Raw genomic sequence first — 27,165 nt, 5'->3', positions numbered from 1 at the left:
CCTCACTTAATTCATATTCCCTCGTATTGTTTTTACTTCATTCTTATTCCATTCTTTCTCATTCATTCTTCTTCCCTCTTCCTCTTCTTCCCTCATACGTCCTCTTTACCTCATTCCCTCTTTCCCTTTACTCTCTTCCCCCATGCCATAATGTCCTCGTAATACCCTTCTTCCTCATACTCATTCCTACCTTCTCTTCCTCCCTCTTTCTTCATCGTTCCTCCTCCTCCTTTTTCTTTCCTTTCTCTTGCATTCATCTCTTCTGTCTTTCTCACTCAATCCTTCTACCTTTTGTACCTTATGACACACACACACACACACACACACACACACACACACACACACACACACACACACACCGCCAGGGCAAACAAACCTCACCACTCAAAACAAACACCGATATATTAACCATTGGAAGAACAGACCGGTGTTTGTGTACTGAAGTAGCGGGGAGAGAGAGAGAGAGAGAGAGAGAGAGAGAGAGAGAGAGAGTTACCCATCAATCAAAGGTAATAAGGAGTCTGCAAGAGGCTAGCCAGTCAACAGTTAGTCAGTCAGACAGTCAGCCAGTCAAGTCAGTCAGTCGAGTTCATGGTAGAAAAGAAGGGTTAAACTACTCACATTCAGTCAGTTAGTCAAGAGTCAACCAGTCAAAATCAGTCATTGTCGAGTCAGCCAGTCAGTCAGCCAGGCATATACACTTAATAGACGCCTTTAAACTTAATATATATCTGTAACTCAAATTCTGTCCTCGGTATGTATTTCCCCTAACCACAAAGCTACCGAAGAAAGTTAACATTTACACTAGTTATAAAGGCCTTCCGTTGACATTTTGATTAATTAGACACGACATAATGAAGGAAATGACATCACACTTTTTCGTTATTTTGTGATATCTACACAAGCAAAGGTTAACAAAAGCGACTCTAAACAAAGTGATATTTAAAGTGTAAAGAAATAAGCTGTTTTGGTGTGGAAGTCAACTAACCGCTGAAACGAAGCAGAATGGAAACAAAGGCTGACAATTGGCTTTCATGACAACCATAATTGACCTTTTTTCTAATTAAACCAATGAAAACTATGAATCAGTCTACTAAATGGCTCTCGTGGCAGCCCAATATGAACGAAAATTTTTACAAGTGCCTCTAGAATTCCTCGTTAGGTAACCCATTTTCAAGGTAACAAAGAATAAAGACAAAATGACTCCCTTGACAACTGTAATTAATCATTTTCGTAACTAATCAATCAGTCAACGAAAACTGAAAAAATGTTGACCAAACGGCCCCTAGCAACCTACCCTCGAGTGCCAGCTGCAATCTGACCCTCGAACTTCCGGTCCACCCTTGACACTCTCTCTCTCTCTCTCTCTCTCTCTCTCTCTCTCTCTCTCTCTCTCTCTCTATGTGCTCAGGTTTATTTTGTGACTTGACGAATGGAAGATGAGAATAAGAGGAGGAGGAAGAAGAGAGAGAGAGAGAGAGAGAGAGAGAGAGAGAGAGAGAGAGAGAGAGAGAGAGAGAGAGAGAGAGAGAGAGAGAGAGAGAGACTTCCTGCTGATGTATTCTTGGTGTTGACGTCCCTCCCCCCTCCCTTCTCTCTCCCTCTCCCTTATGACGTGGGTGAAGGAGGTGGGAGGAAAGGAAGAGGGAAGGAGGAGGGAAGGGGGAAGGTTGTCTCCTCCTCCTCCTCCTCTTTCTCTTTGTCATTCTCATCCTGTATATCCTTTTTTCCTTGTATATTCAGTGTTATATTTATTTTATCTTCAACATAATGAAATAAGAAAAAAGAATAATGAAATTGTATAATGACTTCCTTTCATTTTCGTAAATTGTATACCGAAAAAAAAAATTATTGAGAAGCGTAATTGAATTTCCTTTATTTTTTTCTTGACTAACGAGTGTCGCGTGTTTGCTCTTCTTCTTCTTCTTCTTCTTCTTCTTCTTCTTCTTCTTCTTCTTCTTCTTCTTCTTCCTTTTATTATTATTATTGTCACCTACCTTTATTTGTTCCTTTATATGTTATTCTGCTAAGTCATCTAAATTTACTCTTCCTTTAGCTATGAATGGGATGCTGTATAAGGGAGTGGTGAATATAGAAAAGGGAGAGGGAGAGGAGGAGGAGCAAAAGGAGGGTGAATGAATGAATGAAGAGGAAAAAGGAGGGAGGAGGTACTTGAAAAAGGTAAAGGGAGGGGAGAAGGGAAAGAGGAAAAGGAGAGGATGAGTGAATGAATGAAGAATGGGAGAAAAAGAAGGAGGGAGGAGTTAATTAAAAAAAAAGGGAATAGGGAGAGGAGAGGAGGAAGAAAAGGAAGGGATGAGTGAATTAATAAAAGAAGGGAGAAAGAAGAGGAGGGAAGGAGTAGAGGGAGTATTAAAAAAAGAGCAAGAGAAGCTAGTGAATGAAAGAACGAGGGGAGGAAAAACAGGAAGGAGGGAGGGAGAGGGAACAAATCAAGAGGAGGAGGAGGAAGAGAGGGCCGAGTGGGGAGGGAGAGGGGAGAAGAGTAAGAAAAGAAAAAAAAAGTTGATGGTGGGGGATTCAAGGAAGATGATAGAAAAAAAAAGATGGGAGAAGAGGAAACGATGGGGAGAGGAACAGTTTGCGTGGGCAGGCTAGGGAAGGTAGAGGAGGAGGAGGAGAGAGGGGAGCAAAGACTGTCAGGGGCATTGAGGACATTAGCAAAGGGGAGGGAGAAGAACATAAGAACATAAGAACGTAAGGAGTGGTAGAGGAGAGGATAAGGAAAGGGAGAGGGGTGGTAGAAAAGGAGAAGGGAGAGATGGTAAGGGAGGGAATGAGGGGAGAGGGGGAAGGGAGAGGGTTGGTTTGAGGAAAAGGAAAAGGGAGAGGATTAAAGGAGAGGGGTAGTAAAATGAATAGGAGGAGGTGGAGGAAGAGAGGAGTGATAAGAGAGAGGAGGAGAAAGGAAGTGGAGGAGGTGGGGAAGTTGTGTGGGTGGGAGTGTGGGGAGGAAGGGTAAGAAGAGAGTGGGGGGGGGGAGAGTTGAGACACGTGCGTGGGTGGTGGTGGTAATGGTGGGTGGAGGAGAATGTTGGGAGGGTGGTGGAAGAGAGGGTGGAATAGATTATACGTGGGTGGGGGTGGAAGGCCTGGAGGGAGGAAAAGGTTAGCTTGAGTATTTTCTTTCCACACACACACACACACACACACACACACACACACACACACACACATTGATGGATTTATTTATCAGCACAATAGCAACAAAACATACCATCTCTTAGTAAGTTGGTAATTCAAACACACTGAAATACCATCCAAACGGAGACCTTTTACATACAAGGTTATTCGTCTTGTTTATCTAATAATATTGACGATTGTCTGGTTTTACAAGCATAACAACTACATTCTTCATACGTTAATTTATACTCATTAATGTATAAGATTAGGGTACATAATTGGCTATTCAAAAGCTATATATGATCAAAGTTAAGATTTATTATTTATATATTTAATTCATGTATACTTTGATTGGGATGTATTATGTATATGGGAATGTAAAGTGAGGAGTGGGACAGTACAGGTATGCATTGTCAGGTGCGGGTGAAGGAGTGATCGTGGGGTGAAGGACAGGCACTCAGGTAGATAGACAGGTATATAGGTAGGTGGACCGGCAGGCAGGTAGGCAAGTAGACAGGTAGGACACGAAACAGGAAGGCAGGTAGGTTTTAGGTAAGTAGGTAGGTAGGTAGGCAGGGAGGTAGGCAAAGACTATTAACAATTAAGCGAAGTAACCTTGACTTGCTACTTCAACTAATTCTATTTTTACTTTGAATCCCACGAAATTAGTGTGTGTGTGTGTGTGTGTGTGTGTGTGTGTGTGTGTGTGTGTGGGAGAGAAGCTCGTACTCAGCTGAAGGTCGGGTGAAGGAGGAGGAGATGAAGGAGAGAGGGTACGCAGAGGGGGTGAGGAAAGTGTGTTGTGGAGGAGGAGGAGGAGGAAGAAGAAGAGGAAGAGGAGGGGAAGGGGGGGACACGAGACACCCACAAACCAGTTATGAGCCTCCTCCTCCTCCTCCTTCCTGATGGTTTCCTTGGGCTATAGCACACGTCACGCCCCTCGTCTCTTCCTCCTCCTCCTCCTCCTCCGGTTCATCCCCCGTATCTTATCTTCCTCTTCCCCTCCCCCTGTTTTCAGTTCCTCATGCATCCATTTGTTTCTCTTTACTTCTTCCTTCTTTCTCTCCTTTCTTTTTCTTCTTCCTACTTTTCTTCCTTTCTGTCGTTTCCTCATTTATTTTCCTTCCTGTTCTTCCTTCCTGTTTTTGTTTTTCTTCTAATGCATACAGTCTTTCCAACGCTTCTCTTTCATTCTTCCTCTTCCTCCTCTTCTCTTTCATTCTTCCTCTTCCTCCTCTTCTCTTTCATTCTTCCTCTTCCTCTTCCTAATCCTAATCATTCTTCTTCCTTCCTTCCTTCCTTCCTTCCTTCCTTCCCACGTTCCTTCCTCGTTTATAATATTTCACGTGACTAAAAGCTTCCATTATTTTGGCTCAGTGGGTTAGTGGTGGTCCTTCCTCCTCCTCCTCCTCCTCCTCCTCCTCCTCCTCCTCCTCCTCCAGTACTACACCATAACACTTTTTCCCGTACGCGCCTCAGGTTTGTTTTCTTTTTTTTTCTACTCTTGATTTATTGGCCTCCAGGTAAACAGGCCTACTTCTTGTTCGCCTCTCTCTCTCTCTCTCTCTCTCTCTCTCTCTCTCTCTCTCTCTCTCTCTCTCTCTCTCTCTCTCTCTCTCTCTCTCTCTCTCTCTCTCTCTCTCTCTCACTCTCTCTCTCCCACTCACTCTCTCTCTCTCTCTCTCTCTCTCTCTCTCTCTCTCTCTCTCTCTCTCTCTCTCTCTCTCTCTCTCTCTCTCTCTCTCTCTCTCTCTCCTTTTTTTGCTCTTCCTCCGCCTTGTTCACACCCATTCACCCATCTCCCCTCTTCCTCTATGTGTTTCACAGTTCACTTCCTCTTCCTCTTCCATTCTCTCTTCCCCTCCTCCTCCTCCCCCCCTACTTGGCCAGTCAGTTTACTTTTTGAACGGCGGAGGGAGGAGTCGACACGAGTCAGTGTATCGAGTGAAGTGAAAAGAGCAACACCCTTCTGTCTGTGGGCTGTGCTTGGCGCCCTCCAGCCTCTTTTTGTCTGTGGTGGTGGTGGCTGTGGTGTGTGTGTGTGTCTGTGGCGGTGGTGGTGATCCTGGTGGCGGTGAAGGTGGTGGTGGTGTCGCCGTCCTGAGCAGCGGTGAAGTGAAGGTAAATTCCAATGTGACCTCTCTCTCTCTCTCTCTCTCTCTCTCTCTCTCTCTCTCTCTCTCTCTCTCTCTCTCTCTCTCTCTCTCTCTCTCTCTCTCTCCCTTCCTTCCTTTCTCTTCGTGTGTGTGTGTGTGTGTGTGTGTGTGTTCAGCTGGTGATCCCCACACCTGACAAGCAGAAATTAAACACCCGAACAGAAGGATTTTAAGTGTTCCTGTGTGTGTGTGTGTGTGTGTGTGTGTGTGTGTGTGTGTGTGTGTGTGTGTGTGTGTGTGTCGCTCTGGGTGCCACACTTCACCGTCTCACATTTCCAAAACCTCTCTCTCTCTCTCTCTCTCTCTCTCTCTCTCTCTCTCTCTCTCTCTCTCTCTCTCTCTCGAACCACCTGTTTCGCCTGGTACACATAGACACTGTTTAAAATGCTTACACACACACACACACACACACACACACACACACACACACACACACACACACACACACACGGAGAGAATGGAGGGTAAAGAAGGGGAAGGGAAGGGGAGGTATAGTGACAGTGTGACAAGCATATGGATGGGGACGGAGGCAGGGAATGGACGGGGAAAGGAAGGGGGAAAGGAAAGGGAAGAATAGGAGTGTATGGGAGAAGAAGGGGAGGCATAGGAGTGTATGTAATATGGAATGGGGAGCGGGGTGGGGAAAAAAAACAGTGTAGTAGGATTCAGGTGGTTGTAGGGAAGGGCATTGGGAGGTGGGGAGGGAAGACAGGAGGAGGAGGAGGGGGGGGATGGGGAAGAGGAGGAGGAGGAGGAGGAGGGTACGTGTGGTGGTTGATATGAAGGTTAAGAAACGCGATCATCATGAGAGAGTTTGTGTTTGTCTGTCTGTGTGTCTGTCTGGTCACCTCCACTCACCACCACCACCCTCCCCGTCACCCTGTATCTCCTGGTGCCCTTCACAAGGCTATAGCTCCGCGTGCCGCCCGTGTACCCTCCTCAGTTTTATGTCCCCTAACACGTCTGCCACTTGGTATGACTTGATTGTATGGCTGTGATTGAAGTGGCGGTGTTATAAAGGGTTTTGATCCCGTCCTAATGATGTCTGATCCTTCTTATGGCACTGATATAGGGTTTGGTGTATAATTCTTTCTCTGATCTATTGGTAGTATGAATTTGTAGTAAGTCTGGTTGAAGTGACGATTTTATAAGGGTTTGGATGCTGTCTTAATGCTTTCAGATCCTCCTTGTTGCATTTTTCCTTATCATCATACTTCCCTTACTCTATCATACTCCACTTGGAATGAACATGGCATAAGGAGTTTGTATGAGGCTGGTAGGATTATACAAGGAACATCTGTAAACCTAACCCAATCACATGACTTCATCTATTTATCCAATTTATCTATCGTATTGGCACGCACCATATGGCATGACTTGGTAGTTTATCCAAGGTTGAAGTGATAGTGTTGTTAGGGGTGTGATGCAGTCTTAATTAATGGTTTCGGTTTCGATCCATCTTGTAGCACTCATTAACTGCCGATATATTCTTTCCGTATCTTATTCCTAACACTTGTCTCAGTTGATAGTAATAAAGAGGTTTTGATGCTGTCTTAAATCTTAATGCTATCTGGTTTTTTTATGGCACTAGTTAGAGTAGACTTGATAGCTACATGGACGAGGATGACAGGTGGTAGTGGGGGGGAATCTGGAGCTGCCCTGTTAGTCCATTGAGCCTCTTGCAGTCTCCCTATGTTCTTATGTTTTACTTTCTTGATTGTGTATTGATCCTCCGTGATGGATTCCTTGTCCTTTTAAACTACTGGTGGTTTTATAAGGGTCCAAATTCTGTTATTGTTATTAAGTGTTATTGCTATCTCATCATCCTTATCGCACTGGTCGAAAGTTTTAGACGTTATTGATGCAAGCAGCGTGTAATTCGGCCTACGTTTCCTTCTTTGTCTGTGTCATACATTGCTCGCTAGTGTTTTTTTATCTTTTTTTATTAAGCTCCGACGAATTGTGTGAATGGTGGTAACACGAATTTTCCTGATGAAGATAATGGAAGGGTCGTGTGTGTGTGTGTGTGTGTGTGTGTGTGTGTGGCCGTGACTCAGTCTCGCGTGAGTCATTATGACCTCACCTATTGACTCAGCCTCCTCCTCCTCCCCCCTTCCTCGCCTCCTTATTTCCCTCCCACACATTCACTCAGCCTTCCCTCCTTTCTTCTCCTCCATCTACTTATTCTTCTTTCCTGTTCTTCCTTTGCGTTTTACTCGCCATTGTTTTTTTTTTTGTTTTTTCCTTCACTTCCGTCCTTTCATTCCGTGATTTGCCACCATATCCTTATCCGTTTCATAATACATTCATTCGTTCACAAGAATTACCTTTTACGATACAGGATATTTTCTGGTTTTCCTTTTATGTTTTCTTTTCTTTTTTACCTTTTTCGTCGTGTCTTCTGTTTTTCTTTTCGGTTCTTCTTTACTGTTTTCGATTTTTTTTTGTCGTGTCTTCCTCTTTGAATTTATCCAGGCGTATCTTTCCCAAAGTTTCAGTATCGTTTTTAATTTCCTGTTTCGCGTCCTATTCACATCGACATACTATTCCAAAACTTCCCGGTGGTTTCCTGTATCAAAAATAGACTGCGTGTCCCTACGTGTGTGCTTTGTGTGTGTGTGTGAGAGAGAGAGAGAGAGAGAGAGAGAGAGAGATCCTAGTCACATCTTCCTAGTCGTGAAGTGAATGAGTGAAGGATATTCCCACAGGTCTTGGCAGGATACTCTGAAGGACTCTCTGATTTTAAAATGTGTGTGTGTGTGTGTGTGTGTGTGTGTGTGTGTGTGTGTGTGTGTGTGTGTGTGTTTCGTAATGAGTAATGTGTAGAGTCAACTTAAAATTTTCATGACCGTATCGCTTTTTCTTTCTTTCTTTTCTATGTCTTTTTATTTGTCCTAGTCTGTCCTCCTTTCATTTCTTTGTCGCTGGTTGTCCCTCTCCTATTTTCAGTATTTCTTTTTAATCTTTGTTCTAATATCCACTAACTACTCACTCCGGATTTCTTTCTTTCATTATTTTTTGGATTTTCGACATTAATATTTATCGTAAAAACTCCCCCCCCCTCTCTCTACATCATCATCTTCTTCCTCTTCTTCTTCTTCTTCTTCTTCTGCTACTACTACTTCTTGATCTTTTTTGTTTCTTGAGACCCATATCGCTTTGAATCGTTTTATAGTTAGTAATAATAGGTAGAAACATCATCTCTCAAAAGCCTTCAGTATACTTACCTGTTAATGGCGCAGGTATACACAGGTGGTTAGGCAGTGAGGTGAGGCGAGGCAGGAGGTAAAAGTGTGGCCGTGATTGAGTTCTTACCTGGAATTTCCTCTACCTGTTTCAAGACGTTCACTGATTTCTCTCTCTCTCTCTCTCTCTCTCTCTCTCTCTCTCTCTCTCTCTCTCTCTCTCTCTCTCTCTCTCTCTCTCTCTCTCTCTCTCTCTCTCTCTCTCTCTCTCTCTCTCTCTCTCTTATTTAAACATAATATTTCTACAAAATAAATATAATATAAATATATAAATATTTCTTCAAAAAGGAGGCTCAAAATTACACTTTTTTGGTATAACTATTTTTAGAGCCTGTGTATGGGACAAAATTAATTGTCGACTGTTGACACATACAAACATACAAATACAAAAATACGAAAAAGAAAGAAAACATGTAAAAGCAATTTGTCATAGTGTCAGTTTGTCACTTTAATATTTATACCACTAGCGCACTTGGGTATCCCTCACGCCACCTGTGAGCAGCCAGCTTCACCTGCTGTGTGTTCATGTTCTCCACTTACATAAGAACATAAGAACATAGGGAGACTGCAAGAGGCCGAGTGGCCTACACAGGGCAGCTCGAGAATATCCCCCACTACTCACGATGGGTGAGATGTAGTTTCAGGGGTTACAGGTAGAGGCTTGATCCTCATTTACCTTCGGTACGGGCGTACGCTCCAGTACCCTGCTACCTTACTGTACCCACACTTCACTCATCAGAGTCAACTTCTCCAATGAATCCCTTGATAGCCTTTCTGAATTTTGCTTCGACTCTCATTCGACCGGCTTCGTCGCTGCACTACACTACCACCTGTCATCCTCGTCCATGTAGCTATCCAGTCTACTCCTAAAATGACCGATGTTCTTATGTTTCTCTCTCTCTCTCTCTCTCTCTCTCTCTCTCTCTCTCTCTCTCTCTCTCTCTCTCTCTCTCTCTCTCTCTCGCTCGCTCGCAATTTAGGTGTTCGGCAGGTTAGGGAGTGCTTCCTCCTCTTCCTTTTCTTCGTTGCATTAAACTACAGGCCCATAAGTTTGACATCAGTGGCAGGAAAAATACTCGAAAAGATTATTAGAGATAAACTTGTTAAGTTTCTAGAAAACAATAATATAATCTTCGACACCCAGCATGGCTTCAGAAACAAGCGCTCCTGCCTAACGAATTTATTAGACTTCTTCCAAGGTATATATAAGAACTGGGATGCCCACATTCCCAGTGATGTTATATACCTGGACTTTCAGAAAGCCTTCGACAAGGTACCGCACGAGCGACTCCTTAAGAAACTGCACTCGGCGGGCATCGGAGCCAATCTGATCGCGTGGATAAGAGATTGGCTCACCGACAGAAAACAACGAGTACTACTCAACGGACAGCCTTCCGATTGGCTTCCAGTCACTAGTGGAGTGCCTCAAGGGTCAGTGCTGGGACCCATCCTCTTTATCATATATATCAATGACCTAGAATCAGGACTGAAATCCACAATATCGAAATTTGCAGATGACACCAAGGTGGGTGGAGATCCCCTCACAAAGACCGACTGCGAAATCATTCAGAAAGACTTCAATCACATTATCGAATGGTCGGAAAAATGGCAAATGTCTTTTAATGTTGACAAATGCAAAGTCATGCACATTGGGTCCCAAAATAGTAACCATACATACATCATCTGCAAGCGATGCAGGAGGAAAAGAATCTTGGAGTCACTATCAGCAGTGACCTGAAACACGCGAATCACTGTAAAAAAGCATACAACAAGGCCAACATTATGCTCGGGTTCATAGCGAGGAACTTCGAGTGTAAAACACCAGACGTGATGCTATCCTTGTATAATTCCATGGTAAGACCGCACCTCGAGTATGCAGTGCAGTTCTGGTCTCCCAATTACAGAAAGGACATTGCTCTACTGGAAAGGATTCAACGACGCGCCACAAAGATGATTCCAACCTTCAGGGCTCAACCGTACGAGGAACGACTCAAGCGACTCAATCTCTTTACATTGGAGAAAAGACGCCTACGAGGGGATATGATTCAAGTCTTCAAGTTTCTAAAAAAGTTCAATAACGTCGATTACTCCAAATTCTTTGAACTGCAAACCAACTCAAGAACTAGAAATAACGGTTTACCCATTCAGTCGAGTCGATGTAACACAGACATTGGAAGGAGTTTCTTTTCAAACCGAGTCATCCGCCACTGGAACAATCTTCCCTCAGAAGTAGTGAATGCGAATACCATCAACTCCTTCAAATATAGAATCGACCGTCATTTCGCTGCGTCGGGAGTAAACTGAATAACGAGGGGCTTCCATCTGCTCCTCAATATCGAGGTGCTTTCATCTGCTCACCAAGCCCCAAGTGGCGGTCGAGCAGATTAAATCACCCAAGCGGGCGACCTCGTAATGAGCCAATAGGCTTTCTGTTGCCTGCATTTCCATGTTTCAATGTTTCCTCCCACGTGCTCACCTCCTCCTGTCCCTGCCTTCACCACGTGCTCACCTCTCTCCACCTCCGCTCCCTCCCTCCCTCCCTCTCTCCCTCCCTGTTTCCTTCCTCCCTCCCTCTTTCCTCAGTAATGCATTCTTTCACTTCCTCCTTCCCATTCTCCCTCGTCCTCTCCCTCATTTTCTTTACCGGCCTAACCAGCGAGAGAGAGAGAGAGAGAGAGAGAGAGAGAGAGAGAGAGAGAGAAGTGTGTGGGCGTGTCGAATTAGATTGTATAAAACGATTGGTGAGAGAGAGAGAGAGAGAGAGAGAGAGAGAGAGAGAGAGAGAGAGAGAGAGAGAGAGAGAGAGATGATGCAACAGTCTGGCACCATGTTTGAGAAATAGTGCCAGAGTGGAGTGACCCTTTCATTGCTGCTTTGTGGAGGAGGAGGAGGAGCTGGTGGTGGTAAAAGAATTAAGTGGATGAAGGATAAGGTGAGAGGATTAAGGGAAATTTGCATGTGGTGGTGGAGGTGGGTGGTGGTGGTGGTGGTGGTGAGGGGGTGAGGCAAGGGAACAAGGGTGGTGGTGTGGAGGAGGGGGGGTGGATATTAAACTGGATGGTGATGGTGGTAGTGGCAGTAGCGGTGGTGGTGGTGGTGCCGTGGTGGTAATGGTGGTGGTGAGTGGTGTTGAAGGACGTGCCACAAGTCCCAAAGGTCATAGGGTTGCTAGGTGTGTGTGTGTGTGTGTGTGTGTGTGTGTGTGTGTGTGTGAGTAAATGGAAATTTATAATAAAGGAACTTTTCTGAAACGCATATTTATCAAGTTCAGAGAGAGAGAGAGAGAGAGAGAGAGAGAGAGAGAGAGAGAGAGAGAGAGAGAGAGAGAGGAAGGGGGTGGGTGGGGGGCAGGATATAAGAAACCTGACATCCTGTGTGTGTTTGTTTACCCAAACACTTTCGTCATGCTTCACAGACTTCCATATTCTTCACGGGAGCGGGGGAGGGTAAGGAAAGGACAGGGCTGGAAGGAGGAGGAGAAGGAGGAGGGCGGGGTGACGGAAGAGAAGGGAAGGGCAGGGAAGGATAAAGATGTCATTTCTGGTTCTAGAAATTTTCAAGTGAAAGGTTATTATTATTATTATTATTATTATTATTATTATTATTATTATTATTATTATTATTATTATTATTATTATTATTATTATTTCTACTACTACTACTACTACTACTACTACTACTACTACTACTACTACTACTACTACTACCGCCACCACTGTCACCATGCGTACATCAGTACATTTTTTCCCGGAATTACTCATCTTCAGTCATTGGTGTGTGTGTGCGTGCGTGCGTGTGGCTGCGCACGCACGCACGCACGCCTGCCGGTGCCGCGCCTGCCGGGCGGAGGACAGGCGTGCCAAGAGTGGTGCCACCCCCGCCGCGGCCAGTCAGCGCGCGAGGCTCCTAGTGACACTAGCGAGGCACTCCTTGGCACCCTTGTCTGTAGCGACTCTGACAGGCACTGCTCCTTCTGGTGTGTCAGTGTTTGGCGGCACTAAATAAGACGCTGGAGAAGTCATTCCTCTCTCTTTGGCACTGACAGGCACTTCTCTCCCTCTGTCATTGTGTTGTGGAGTAAATAAAACGCTGGAAAGGCACTGACCTCTCTTTGGCACTGCTCTCCCTCTGTCAGCGTTTGGTGGCACTAAACAAGACACTGGAAAAGTCATTGCTCCCGCTTTGGCACTGCTCTCTCCCTCTGACTTCTTATTGTGTTTGTGTTCTTTGGCGTAAGCTGACACTTCTATCTCTGTTCCTCCCTGTTAGATACGAGGCGCTGAGTGTGGCATCGTCGTTTTCTCATCCCTCAGACTGTATCCATTGCTCTCCCTCCTTTCTGTTATGTCCCTGTAATTGCTGTGAGCCGTCAAACTTTGCACTATTTTCTTTTCTCTTTGCCTCATTGATAGTTTTGAGGACCTGAAAAGACATCTCGCTCTTAAACTCGGGAGAGGCACAGACTTTACCTTCTTACTGTAATTGTGTTTATTAAAAGACACAAAACGACATTCCTTTTTCCTCCTCACACTTCTACTGGTCTGCCTCGTCGTGGTGGTGATCGTGGTGATTTAGGTGGTGACATCGTGCCTTAGTGATATTGACCGTGGCACTGGTGATGAACTAAAACCGGACACTTCACACTTCTCTCGTCTCACCACCTTATTCCTTTCCTTAGTGGTGGTGATAGTAGTGGTGACTCAGGTGGTGATTGGTACTGATGAACTAAAACTAAACTCTCATCTCACTCCCACCGTGCCACTTCGTATTCCCGTTCTCCTTGGTGGTGGTGGTGGTGGTGACAGTGGAAACACCTCAAACACTAGTGGTGGTGACAGGTGACTGCTGCTAGTGGTGTTACAGAGGCGGTGTTGCGTCATCTGTGTACCTGTGTATCCTGGTAGGTGTGTGTGTGTGTGTGTGTGTGTGTGTGTGTGTGTGTGTGTGTGTGTGTGTAATGAGTGGAATTTTGGAGGATGAGGAAGTGGTGGTGGTGGTGGTGGTGGTGAGAGAGAGGAGGGGAAGGGAAGGAAAGGGGTGAGATTAGTGTTGATGGAGGAAGGAGGATATATTGACGGAGGGAGGAAAGGAGGAGGAGGAGGAGGAGGAAGATACTGAGAGAGAAATGGTGAAGGAGGAGGAGCAGGAGGAAGGGTAATTTGTTTGGATAGAGGAAGAGGAGGAGGAGGAGGATATTGAGAGATTAAAGAGTGAAGTGCAAGAAGACGAAGGAGGATGAAAAGGAAGAGGAGGAGTTTGGCTATTTAGGGAGAGGAAAATGGAGGTCAGAAGGAAGGAGAAAGATAAAAACATTGAGGGAAAGTGAAGGAGGAGGAGGAGGAAGAGGAGGAGAAAGATAAGGTAAGGGGTTTGGCTATAACGGAAGAGGAAGACGTAGATATGAGGGAAGGAGAAAGATAAAGACATTGAGAGAGAAAGTGAATAGGAGGAGGAGGAAAAAATAAGGTCATTGGGTGGAAGGAGAAGAGGAGGAGCCATTGAAAATAAACTATAAAGGAAAAACATAATAGCAGTACAATCCATCTTCTACCTTGTCCATTATATCATCCATCTTCATCCAATTTCATCCGCACTCCTTTATTTCCCTCTTTCCTTTCCATTTTCCATTACGTCTTTATTTCTTTCTTTTCATCCTTCCTTTGTTTTTGTTTCCTTTTCTATCTCTTCCATATACCTGCCTTCATTTCCCCTTTCATCCTCTACCTCTTCCCTCATCTGTCTATCTTACCCCTTTCTCCAGCCAGTCAGCCAGCCATCCGCACCATCTCCTCCTTCACTGCGTCTGCCATTTGCCGGGCGTTCTCGTAAAACTCGTGAATAGCTCCCCTGCGACACTCTTAAACCAAATTACACAGGCGCTGAATACAGACCAGGCTGGGCCAGGAGTGAATGAATGAATGGAGGGAGGAGGGAGGGTGTGTGGGGCTGGGAGGAAAGAAGTGAAGGTGGGGAAGAAAGAAAGAGGTAAGGGTGGGGAAATGAAGGAAAAAAGGGAGAGGAGGTAGGGGTAAAAGGAGAGGAAAGGAAAAGACAAGAAGGAAGAAATGGAAAAGAGGGAGAGAAGAAAGGGAAGTGGGCAATGAAAGAGATAAGGACGGAGGAGAAGAAGGGAAAGAGATTGTGGGTAAGGTAGGGAGGAGAGAGATTGGAAAGAATAAATGAATGAGAGAAGGGAAGAATAAGAAAGGGCGGCAAGAAAATGCTAAGGGAGAAAGGAAGGAAAGGTAGGGAGGAGACAGAGTGAATGAATAAGGGAGGGAAAAAGATGGAAGGGGGAAAATAAAGAAGGGATGAGGGAGAAGGCGAAGATAAGAAAGGGGGAAAGAGGAAGATGAGAGGTAAATGGAAAGAGATAGAAAAAGGGAATAAAAGGAAGGAGGGAAAATGTAAGAGGTAAAGGGAGATTGGGAATGAAAGTGGGAGATAAAGAAGTGAGGAGGAGGGAGGGAAAGAAAGAAGGAATGGTGGAAATAAAAAAGGAAGGAATTCGTTCGTGTTTGTTGGTTTTAGTTCACGCGTTCCATTTCGTTATTTAATTTCCACCGTGTGTGTGTGTGTGTGTGTGTGTGTGTGTGTGTGGTGCCAAGGTAGCAGGTGATGTTATTGAGGTGTGACTTCTGTGCCAACACCAGCGGCGGCGGTGGTGGTGGTGGTGGTGGTGGCGCAGTGGCTCCACGGTGTCTGCTTGTACCCTGTTCGTGACCCACTTCCGTTTATTTATCTCTTCATCTCCTTTTTCCCGTCCATTAATTTGTTCGGCCGTCTCTGTCTGGCTTTCTTTATCTTTTTTTTTTTTCGCTTCACATTCATTCATTCATTTGTTCGTTTTCTGACTCATTACGTTTATTCAGTCGTGGTGTGTGTGCCTTTCTTTGTCTTTTACTCACATTTATTCATTCATTCATCCATATATTTACTCATCAATTCTTCCGTTCATTCCGTTTATCATCCTCCAACTTTTTCTCTCGGTTTTCTCTTCCCCCTTTCAATTTATATTTTATCTTTCATTTCCCAGTGTTCCCTTCCTCTACTTCTTTATTCTCCCTTCCCTCTCACCCTCTTTATCACCTATATAGTTTTCTTTATTTTCTGTTCCCCTTCACATTTTAAAGCCTTCCCGTTTTAATATACCCTAACCTTTCTTTTCCGTTTTCCCTTTATTTACCCATTTCTTCCCGTTCTTTCCTTCCCCCTTTCTTAAAATTTTGCCCGTTTCCCATTCCTCATCTCTTTTCTTCTCCTTCCTATCATCCCCTTCCTTCTTCCGTGTCCACTTCCATTACTCCCTTCTCCTTCCATTCATCCCCTTTCCTCTTCCGTGTCCACTCCCATTACTCCCTTCTCCTTCCATTCATCCCCTTTCCTCTCCCGTGTCCACTTCTATTATTCCCTTCTTTCTCTTCCGATCATCTCCATTCCTCTCCCCTTCTTCCGTTCCTCTTCTTATTTTCCCCTTCTTACCAGCCCCTTTTCTCCCTGTTTCCCCTTCCTCTACTCCTGCCTTTCCAATCCTAATTTCCCCTTTCACTACCCCCTTCTTTCTATCATCCCTTTTACTTTTCCTATTTTCCCTTCCTCTACTCTTTATTTCCCTTTCATCCGTCTTCCTAACCTTTTTTTTTATATACCCCATTTTCTATTCCCTTACTCCATTTTTCACCTTAAGACCATCCGCTCTCTTCATCAAGGCATTCACAGGTAAGGCAATAATTAGTGGAGGTGCGTGAGGGCAGGTGATAAGCAAGTGCAAAGTACTCCTAGGGCTGTTTGGTCGGCCCTTGATTCCCTTATCTTATCTCACCTGGGCACGTGTGGCCAGATAACCGTATTTACCTGTGGCCGAATACCTGAGCTGTTGAAGGGATGAAAGGTATCGTGCCGCCGCCTCCTGATCCTGATGATGATCGTGGTGTGTGTGTGTGTGTGTGTGTGTGTGTGTGTGTGTGTGTGTGTGTGTGTGTTTATATGTCTTTATGCTTGGTTTGTAGGTTAGGTTTGTTTTATTTTTTGGTCTGCGTTTTCTTGTAATGAAAATGAATAACGAATAGAGGAAATACAACAGCCACAATACTACTACTACTACTACTACTACTACTACTACTACTACTACTACTACTACTACTACTACTACTACTACTACTACTACTACTACTACTACTACTACTACTAATAATAATAATAATAATAATAATAATATATACCTCTATTTGTACCCTGGAAGGTTGATGGGCTTGGCACTAGGCGAGGCAGGATATGACGTAGGGTGTGGGCGGGGAGGGGAAGGGAAGAGGGGTGAAAGGAGGGGAATGGGAGGCAGGGGTAGGGGGTGAAGCGGGAATGGTGGGGGAAGGGGAAGGGGGTGAAGGGGTGGGGTTTCCTTGGCTCACCTGACATAAGGTTTAGAGGGAATCAATTAGAAAACAGGTAATGGGGTACTGGCGCGTGCGCACACACACACACACACACACACACACACACACACACACACACACACACACACACACACACACACACACACACACACACACGCGGGCATCAATTCTTCAATTTTAGTAGTGGGAAGTTTTCATGCGCCAGGCTGTGTGTGTGTGTGTGTGTGTGTGTGTGTGTGTGTGTGTGTGTGTGTGACGACCGTGAGTTTTGTGGTGATGTACAGTCACGTGGTGCAGTGATCTCAGGGTCACGTGACACACACACACACACACACACACACACACACACACACACACAAGCTAATGATAGGACTAGTTTATGCATGCGTGTGTGTGTTCAGTATCCACCATCCTACCTCAATCTGTGTGTGTGTGTGTGTGTGTGTGTGTGTGTGTGTGTGTGTGTTAACCCCAAAATATGAAAGGCTTGGCCCGCGGCTCAGGAGGAGAACGAGTGTGTTTCTTCCCAAAATAAATATAAAAAGTTTCATCAAAGTCGGAAACATGAAAGAAAACCTGCGAATATAGTGGACAGGGGGGGGGCACACACACACACACACACACACACACACACACACACACACACACACACACACACACACCTGGGTTAATATTTACATCTGCGTACGTTGGGGGTATCTAAAATGAGTGAAAGTGAAAATTACAAAATTCTCTCTCTCTCTCTCTCTCTCTCTCTCTCTCTCTCTCTCTCTCTCTCTCTCTCTCTCTCTCTCTCTCTCTCTCTCTCTCTCTCTCGTATCCTTTGTTTATGCGTAACATTTTTCGCTCCTCTGCTTTCCTCCCTCACTGAAAATTGCTCTCTCCTTCCCTTCATTTTTCCTCCTCGTAGCCTTTGCTTTTTATTTTTTTCCTTTTATATAAATAACCCTCCATTCTTCTCATCTTCCTCTTCCTCCTCCTCCTCCTCCTCCTGAGTTTTTCTTCCCTCCAGTCATGCATTCATCTTGCCCTCCCTCTCTTCTCCTTTTTCCCTCCTTCCTTGTATCTATTTTTCTCCTCCTCCTCCTCCTCCTTCTAACAGCCTGCTAACAACTTAATAGCCTCGTGTGGGGTGGAAAGAGAAGCTTCTGTGTGTTGGTGCCATCATTTCTCTCTCTCTCTCTCTCTCTCTCTCTCTCTCTCTCTCTCTCTCTCTCTCTCTCTCTCTCTCTCTCTCTCTCTCTCTCTCTCTTTCTTCTTCTTCTATTTCCTATTATTATTATTATTATTATTATTATTATTATTATTATTATTATTATTATTATTATTATCAATAGGTATCTTGTGTTTATTATTCTTACTATCACAAGATGGATCATGATTATAGTTCTCATAATCAGTAACACACACACACACACACACACACACACACACACACACACACACACACACGATATAATATGCCCGAGAGTGAGATTTATAAGTGGAATCGAACCCTCCTTGATTGGCGAGGAGAGGAGGATCAGGTCTGATTTATAATGCGAGCCGAGGGGTTGAGAGCCTGCCCGTGCCTGGCTCTGTGTGTGTGTGCCGCCAAGCCTCGAGTCGCCCTCAGCCCAAACAGAATATTGCTCTCATGTTCACTGATAGACGGGAGTAATGAGAGAATTCGATACTTGATTAATATTCAAATAGTGCTTGAGTTTTGATCCTTCTCCCCCTCTTCTTACTTCGTTTCCCTTATTTTTCTTTCCTCCTTTTCCTCTGTTTTTCTTCTTCCTCCTTGTCAACCTCCTCTTTTTCCATTCATTTATCTTTGTTTTCTAATGATCCTTCTCTTATTTCTACTACTACTACTACTACTACTACTACTACTACTACTACGAATAACAATAATGATACTGCTAATGATAAGTGTCAATCTTGAGGCTTAGCAGTTCTTATATAATTAGTTTCATGTAATCGAGGCATTTATCTAGGAACCCAAACACACTCAGTGCTTCAAAGGGCTGCGAGGAGGAGGAGGAGGAGGAGGAGGAGGAATAATTCTTAATGGTCGGAGTGATTGTAGATAGGAGGAGGAGGAGTCTCATGATAATTTGGAGTGAGAAGGATTGGAGGAGGAGGAGGAGGAGGAGGAGGAGGAGGTTGAGCACTGAAGGAAAGGGGGGAGGGGGTAATATCTTGCAGCAAGGAACCCCCCTATTGGTATCAGTGTCAATGTCTGGCGCCTGTGTGTGTGTGTGTGTGTGTGTGTGTGTTCCTTTGGCAGTGGTGATTGTAGTAGTAGTAGTGGTAGTAATAGTGGTGGTGGTGGTTGTTGTGGTAGTGGTGGTAAGTGAATATTAAGCTGCAAGGGAAGGAAGAGAATGGAGTGTTTAAAATGGTGTTAATGGTGATGGTGGTGGTGATGGTGGTGGTCATGGCGGTGGTGATGGTGCCATAATCATAACCATCACCATTAAAACATTCTCATTACCTTTACTTTCTGTCCTCTTTCCCTTCATTATCCTCCTCCTCCTCTTCCTCCTCTCCATGCGGTTTATCTTCATATTTTCTCTTCCTCTCCTTCCTCCTTCTGCCTTAATCTTCTTTTCCTTTATCTCCTATCTCCATCTTAATTTCCTTCCTCCTGTCTTCCTCCTGCTTATCTTCCTCTTCCTCCTGATGTCCCTCACCCTGCTTTATCATCCACTTTTCCCTCCCACTACTTCATTCTTGTTTTCGTCTTTCCTTTCTTCCCTCCCTTTATCTTAATTATCTTCCTTCTTCCTTCCTCTCAATGTTGATCTTCCTCTTGTCTTCCTCATACTCCTTTCTCTCACCATTCTCTCTTTCATTGTTTCCCTTCTATTACCTCATTCTTTCTCGTCTTCCTCCTTTTTCTCCCCTCCTCCTGTTCCTCCCCCTCTCCTCTCTCCCCTCCACAACCACACATCAAAAGCAAGGAAGAAGAAAATAAGAATGAAGTTTTTTTATGATCGCCTTTTGCTGAGAGAGCGGGAGGGACTTCTTGCCGCCAAAAGAGGGATAGTGCCATAATGGTGCCTCCTAATTCAAGGCTGTCTGGCGCCACTGGGTCACTGGTACTGTATTTTCACGGTGAAGGAGACGGGCTATATATATTCTGCAAAAAGTAGTAGTGGTAGTGGTGGTGGGGGCGTTGAGAGGAGGAGGAGGTCGTTGGCAGAAGGAAGAGAAGGGAAGGGAAGAGATTGGAAGGCGCCGTCGTATCTCAATTTAATGGTTGCGTGAATACTAAATAGGGCGCTACTACTACTACTACTACTACTACTACTACTACTACTACTCCTGCTACTGCAAATAATTTTATATCTCCCTGACTTTCTGGCTTGGTTAATTCACACACACACACACACACACACACACACACACACACACACACACACACACACACACACACACACACACACATCAATAAACAAACACCAAACACTGTGGTACGAAAGCATTAAGACATCTTTACTACAACAACAACAACAACTACTACTACTACTACTGCAAGCCTGCGGACCCACGAAAAGGTTAAAAATGCGAAGATTCTCATAAATACGAGAAGAAATGTAAAATGAGAACAAGAAGAAGGTTGGGTTGGGTACGTGTGTGTGTGTGTGTGTGTGTGTGTGTGTGTGTGTGTGTGTGCGCGCGCGCGCGCTATTTTAAGACGCCACATATAGGACGGAAGTGTAAATGATGTGTAGCTCAGTATTTCAAGCCGCGTTTCCAGTCACTGATAATATCAGTATTAAAGATGGTGATGTAGTTTTCCCTTTAACGTTAACACTAAAATATTAGAACGGAAATGGAAATACTCGAGAAAATACAGTAAAGAAAAGAGTTAATGGTGTGAATTAAACAGTGAAAATACAAAAGCATTCCAGTTAAACACTTTTGAACAAGGAATTAATAATAAACTGAATACCATTGAAATGCACAACTTAAGAAGAAATAAGTGGATAATATTGTGAAGGATACAGGAAAACGATACAAGCGTTCCAGTAATACACAAGAAAGGAGTGAATAATAAACTGAATGTCATTAAAATACACAACCGAAGAAGAAATAAGTGGATAATATTGTGAAGGATACAGGAAAAGGATACAAGCGTTCCAGTAATGCATAACTCAAGAAGAGTGAATAATAGACACAAGAACACTTAATACACAACTGAAGAAGAAATAAGTGAATGATATTGTGAATGATAGAGAAAGAAACAAGAATAACTCTACACCTAATGATAATGAGCCAAGAAGATACAAAAACGTGCAGTTAGTTATGATGTTTTGAAGTGGACCTCACTGGAAAAAAAAGAAGTAAGCCTTTTTCTTTGCGCTAAATAAAAACCAGTGAGGCAATCAGTCGTGGACTAATTTAATCGTATTCCATTACTATATAGAGCAGAACATAAGTACGGCTGATTTGTTAAACGTCATACTAGTCTTGACCAACAGTAGTGTGGGTGATTTGTTTACTTTCCCGATTTTTAAGGCGAGGTCAATTTTTTTTTTATTTTTTTTTTTTATACATTTTTACTATTGAGTCTTTAATATGTCGACTGAACTGTAAAACCAACAGTTCTAACTAACTTCGTCCCAAAATAAGAGTTAAAAAGCCAAAGTAGCTACATAACTCTTAATAAACACTACTAATACGTTTGAAAAAAAAAATGGCTTCGTATTACATTATTACATACAACAAAAACAACAACAACAACAGCAAAAAGAACATGAACAGTTTACAAGGGGCAGGTCGCCTATCCTCCTCCCTATCCAATTATTCCTTCAACCTTGTCGTATGTCCTTCGTGTTGACATTTATAAGTTTTCGGCGTATAAGGCGTTAAATATCTGAGACTTGGTTGCTCAGTAAGAGTCAAGAAGGCTAATATGTAAGAAAAAAAGAAAATGAGGTTGGTAGCTGTTTTTGTGGTTTTGTTTTTTTAATTAATCCGAACCAGTGAACCGTGAATATGAAACTGCTTCGAGGATTCGGAACATTTTTTACGAATCTTTGTTTACGCTTCTTTTTTTCGCTTCTTCTGGCAATATTTTTGAACGAAAGTCTTGAATGGACTTGACACTGACACGAAGATTGACACAAACAATTACTATTGTTTGGAGTGGTGACGAGAGAGAGAGAGAGAGAGAGAGTTAGAATAATAATAATAATAATAATAATATTAATAACAATAATAATAATAATAATAATAATGAAGAGAGAGACTCCCCCCAGCGGCGGGCCGTTGCCCGCTCATCAACATATATGTACACATTTACAATATGTAAGATGTAAAAATAAAGAAAGAAAAGAGAGAGAGAGAGAGTAATGTAAGGAGAGGCGGGTTCATTAATATCTAAATAATGAGTCACGAGTTTACTCTCTCTCTCTCTCTCTCTCTCTCTCTCTCTCTCTCTCTCTCTCTCTCTCTCTCTCTCTCTCTTAATCCTCTTCATTATTATTATTATTATTATTATTATTATTATTATTATTATTATTATTATTATTATTCGTCTTCTTTTCCTTCTTCTTCTTCTTCTTATTATTATTATTATTATTATTCGTCTTCTCTTTCTTCTTCTTCTTATTATTATTACTCATTGTCTTGTTACTCATTTCCCTTTCTTTCATGTTAACCTTTTCTTTTCTTTTTTTCCTTTTTTTCTTTCACCGCTTACGTCATTGTCTGTGTAACCATCCGCCGAGTTGGAAGGTCAAGGAGAGATAAGAATATGTGAAGGCAAAGCTCTCTCTCTCTCTCTCTCTCTCTCTCTCTCTCTCTCTCTCTCTCTCTCTCTCTCTCTCTCTCTCTCTCTCTCTCTCTCTCTCTCTCTCTCTCTTCCCGCTCTTGGTATTTAATTATAACGTGTCAGGAGTCGTACTGGAGGAGAACGTGTTTTTGTGGTAGTGGTGGTGAGGATAGTGGTGGTGGTGGTGGTAGTGGTAGTGGTAGTGGTGGTGGTCGTGGTGGTGGTGGTGGTGGTTTCTACAACACACACACACACACACACACACACACACACACACACACACACACACACACACACACACACACACACACACACACACACACACACACACACACACACGTACTCGGAACAGGTGCGCTGGGGGAGGGCATTCACCTGTAGGTCATTAGGCTCACCTGGTTATCTGTCCTTCCGTCTGAGAGAGAGAGAGAGAGAGAGAGAGACGATTGACTGACTGACTGACTGACTAACTAACTAACTAACTAACTAACTAACTAACTAACTAACTACTACTACTACTACTACTACTACTACTACTACTACTACTACTACTACTACTACTACTCTTGCTGACCCCAATATATACTTCCCCTCTCCCCTCCCTCTGTTTTTACCTGTGTTTACCTGGATACACTAATTATTCAGGTGTCGCCGTGAGGAATAGCATTAAGAGCAGGTGTCTTGTGCCCACTCACGCACCTCACCCCACCCCAGGGATTGTGTGTAAATTTCTCACCCACCCACCTCCATCTCCTCACACATACATCTCTATACAACCACTAACATACACCTAGCCACCATCTAAACCCCCATCTTCACCCACCTGTCCTCACCAGCTACATCCACCCACCTCTATCTCCTCACAGATACACCTTTATACAACCAGTTACATACACCTATCCACCCATCAACACCCCCACCTTCACCCACCTATCCACACCACCTTCACCCACCCACCTCACAACCCCTTCTCCAACATTCACTTAGATTCACCCACGTATAATCCACCCACCTACCTCCCCTTACATTCCCCCATCCACATATACACTCATACACAAACAGACACTTATTGTACCTATTTACCTTATCCCTTACTGTTATTTACTCACCCATACCCATTAATTCACCTTATATACACCCACTCATACACCCTTATCACCTCCATTACCCATTTACCCACTTCCTCACCATCTCTCTCTCACACTCTCTCTCTCTCTCTCTCTCTCTCTCTCTCTCTCTCTCTCTCTCTCTCTCTCTCTCTCTCTCTCTCTCTCTCTCTCTCTCTCTCTCTCTCTCTCTCTCTCTCTCTCTCTCTCTCTCTCTCTCTCTCTCTCTCTCTCTCTCTCTCTCTCTCTCTCTCTCTCTCTCTCTCTCTCTCCACCATCATGCACTCATCTCCCTCCTTCCACTACCATCATCATCCACCCTCCTCTTCCTCCTCCTCCTCCACCCACATGCTCTCCCTCATGCACCATCGCTTTCTGTTATGACTGGCGTGATCAAGAATAATAACCCCCCCCTCTCTCTCTCTCTCTCTCTCTCTCTCTCTCTCTCTCTCTCTCTCTCTCTCTCTCTCTCTCTCTCTCTCTCAGATGTGGTAGATCGTGTGAAGTGGAGTAGTAGAGAAGTTTAGGGTGGGAAGTTTGAGGAAGAAGAGAAGGGAGGAGGAGGAGGAGGAGGAGGTGGAGGTGGGGGGTTTCCTGTTGGAGGAGGACAGATAAGTGTTATCATTGTTAGTGTTGATAACCCGTACAGGATGTTAGTAGAGAGAGAGAGAGAATGGGTACATAATGGTTTGTTGTGATCTTTTTGAAATAGTTTTTTTTTCTATAGGATTTACATTTTTTTTTCAGTATTACTCCTCGTTACTTTTTTTTATTGATCTAGTTGATTTTTTAGTTTTTTGTCTTCATCTTTTTCTTCTCCTTTGTTTTGTATATATTTTTTTTTTCATTTTATTTTATTTTTTTGTTCAAGGGATGGGTATGAGTGACTTATTTTTACGTTCTATCATAAGCTCCGATTTTTTCTGAGTAAACAGGATGCTTTCTCTTATTCCACATCCTGTCTTTTATCCTTTGTCTTCTGTTTGTTCTTCTATCCGTCGGTCCTCCTGTCTGTCTATCTGAGTGATCTTTCTCCTTTTTGTGTCTATTGTATCTTGGTGTGTGATCATTCCTTTTTTTCTTTTTTCTTTTTTTTTCTCAATCTTGCCTTCATTTATTCTACATCATGTCTTTCCTTCTTTGTCTTTCTCTGTCTCTCGCTGTGTCCGTCTGTTTATCTATCATTCTCTTTTATTGTGTTTCTCTATCTCTCTTAGTTCGTTTATCTATCGTTGTCTCCTTTTTCCTGCCACTATCTATCTTAGTGTTATTTTTATTCCTCATGCTGCTTCGTCTTTCTCTCTGTCTGACTAACTTGTGTGATCTTTCTTTCTTTGTTTTTCTTTTTTTCTGTATCATCATGTGTTACCTTTCTCCTTTGTTTCTTTTTCATTCTTTCTCTCTGTCTATTTGTCTTGGTATGTGATTTTTCCTTCTTTTTATTTTCTTTCACTTTTTTTTCTGTATCTTGGTGTGCTATCTTTTTTTTCTGTCTATCTACGTGTGTTATCTTTCTGTTTTGTGTTTCTTTTTCATTCTTTCTGTATCTGTCTTGGTGTGATCTTTCCTTCTTTTTTATTTTCTTTCTCATTTTTTTCTGTATATCTTGGTGTGCGATCTTTCTCCCTCTTTTGGGTCGACATTTGCTGTGTTGATGGCGTGTGACCGAGTCTGTGATAAACATTAACCGTGGTTCCCTGCTTCCCTCCCTCCTTCCCTTCCTTCCCCTCTCACTCATCCCCCTTTCCTCCTCCTCTCACCCCTTTGCCCTACTTCCATCTTCCTCCCTCCTTAACCTCCTTCACTTCATTCATTCCTGTTTTTTTCTTCTTCCTCTGCCTTCTTCATTTTCATTGGTTTGTTTTTCTTTCCATCATTTTCACTCTTTCCTTTCGAATTGATCATTTCCCTCTTTTTTGATCTCTTACCTCTTCTTCTCGTCTTTCTTCTCCTTTCTCCTTCCCTTCTTTCCCTCCGTTGATCTTTCCTTCGTCTTCCTTTCTCTACCCACCTATTCCTTTCTATCCTACTATTCCTTTCCTCCTGTTCTCACCTTTTTCCTCCATTTATCGTTCCTTCCTTCCCATATTTTTCTTTCTTTTCCCTCCTCCTTTCCCTATATTAATACTCTACACCTCTCACTTCATCCTTTTTCCTCCTTTTTCTCCATTCTTTCCATTCATACCTCCCCTTTCCTCTCCCTCGTCCTCCATTGTTTCTCTCCTTTCATCCTGTTTCTCTTTCTCCTCCGTTCATTTTCTCTCCATTCCTCCTTCCGTTTCCTCCTTTCAACCTATCTTTAACCCCTTTTATTTCCCTTCTTCCCTCTTAGTCTATACTTTCTCTCCTCATTTCTCTTTTTCTTTCATTCTCTTCAATTATGTCATTTTCCCTTTCTCCTTCCCTCTGTTTTCTTTGCTTCCCCTCCTATCCTCCCCTCCCCCTCCATCCTTCTCCTCCTCTTTCCCTTCTGTCTGGCTAACACATGTTTCTCCTTCTCTCCCTCCCTCCCTCCCTCCCTCCCTTTCTCTAGTTCCTTCACCCCACACCCAGCCTCTGCTTTCACATTGTTGCTTTCTCTCTCTCTCTCTCTCTCTCTCTCTCTCTCTCTCTCTCTCTCTCTCTCTCTCTCTCTCTCTCTCTCTCTCTCTCTCTCTCTCTCTCTCTCTCTCTCTCTCTCTCTTCTCGGCTTTATTTTTTATTCTCTTTTTCTCTCTCTCTCTCTCTCTCTCTCTCTCTCTCTCTCTCTCTCTCTCTCTCTCTCTCTCTCTCTCTCTCTCTCTCTCTCTCTCTCTCTCTCTCTCTCTCTCTCTCCACACTTTCACCAGAGGGCAAAAAAAAAAAAGTCAAATAAAAACTTTCTCGACTCGTTTTTTCATTACCTTGCATTTCTACCTGGCCACTTCCGTCATACGTCACTTCACACCTGTACAGTTACCTCGTGGGTCAGGTGTTTTGTTCCTCCCTCCCTTTTCTCATTAGGTTATTCGCCCCTCTAATTAGATTTTGTTCAATTATTTTTTCACCTTTCTTGCTGACTAATGATATCGTATTCTTGGGGCTTTCTTTACATTTTATAACCTTTTTATTATCAGACCAAGCAGTTTTTCGTGTATTTTTTTTTCTTTAGTTGCCCTTTTAAACTCGTCATGGCTGATATTAATCCCTCCATTTTTTCTCTCAATCGATTATTCATTCCTTAATTTATCGGTGTATTCATTAGGTTATTCTTCCATTCATCCGTTCGTTCAGTCATTAGGTAAGTTTTTCATTCGTTCGTTCGTTCGTTCATTTATTAGGTAAGTTTTTCATTCGTTCGTTCGTTCGTTCAGTCATTAGGTAAGTTTTTCATTC

General features: G+C 43.4%; 1 protein-coding gene across 4 annotated transcripts in view; it reads left to right on the top strand.

Moving 5' to 3' along the window:
* The window catches only part of LOC127006665 (moesin/ezrin/radixin homolog 1-like), an 81,203-nt gene that overhangs the window by 14,301 nt on the left and 39,737 nt on the right, over positions 1-27,165 (top strand). Inside the window, exons 1-2 of one of the 4 annotated variants that reach the window (XM_050876834.1) lie at positions 12,384-12,521; positions 13,224-13,445. The exons of 1 other annotated variant lie outside the window; for it this stretch is intronic. The gene's annotated coding sequence lies outside the window, so the exon portion shown is untranslated. Of the gene's footprint in view, positions 1-5,094; positions 5,266-12,383; positions 12,522-13,150; positions 13,446-27,165 lie in introns of those variants that run through there. 2 more of the 4 variants (XM_050876835.1, XM_050876837.1) reach the window with 2 other exon arrangements.

This window comes from Eriocheir sinensis, chromosome 33 (genome assembly GCF_024679095.1).
Source record: "Eriocheir sinensis breed Jianghai 21 chromosome 33, ASM2467909v1, whole genome shotgun sequence".
In the NCBI taxonomy this organism is placed as follows: Eukaryota; Metazoa; Arthropoda; class Malacostraca; order Decapoda; family Varunidae; genus Eriocheir; species Eriocheir sinensis.
This window is presented reverse-complemented; position numbering and strand designations above follow the sequence as displayed.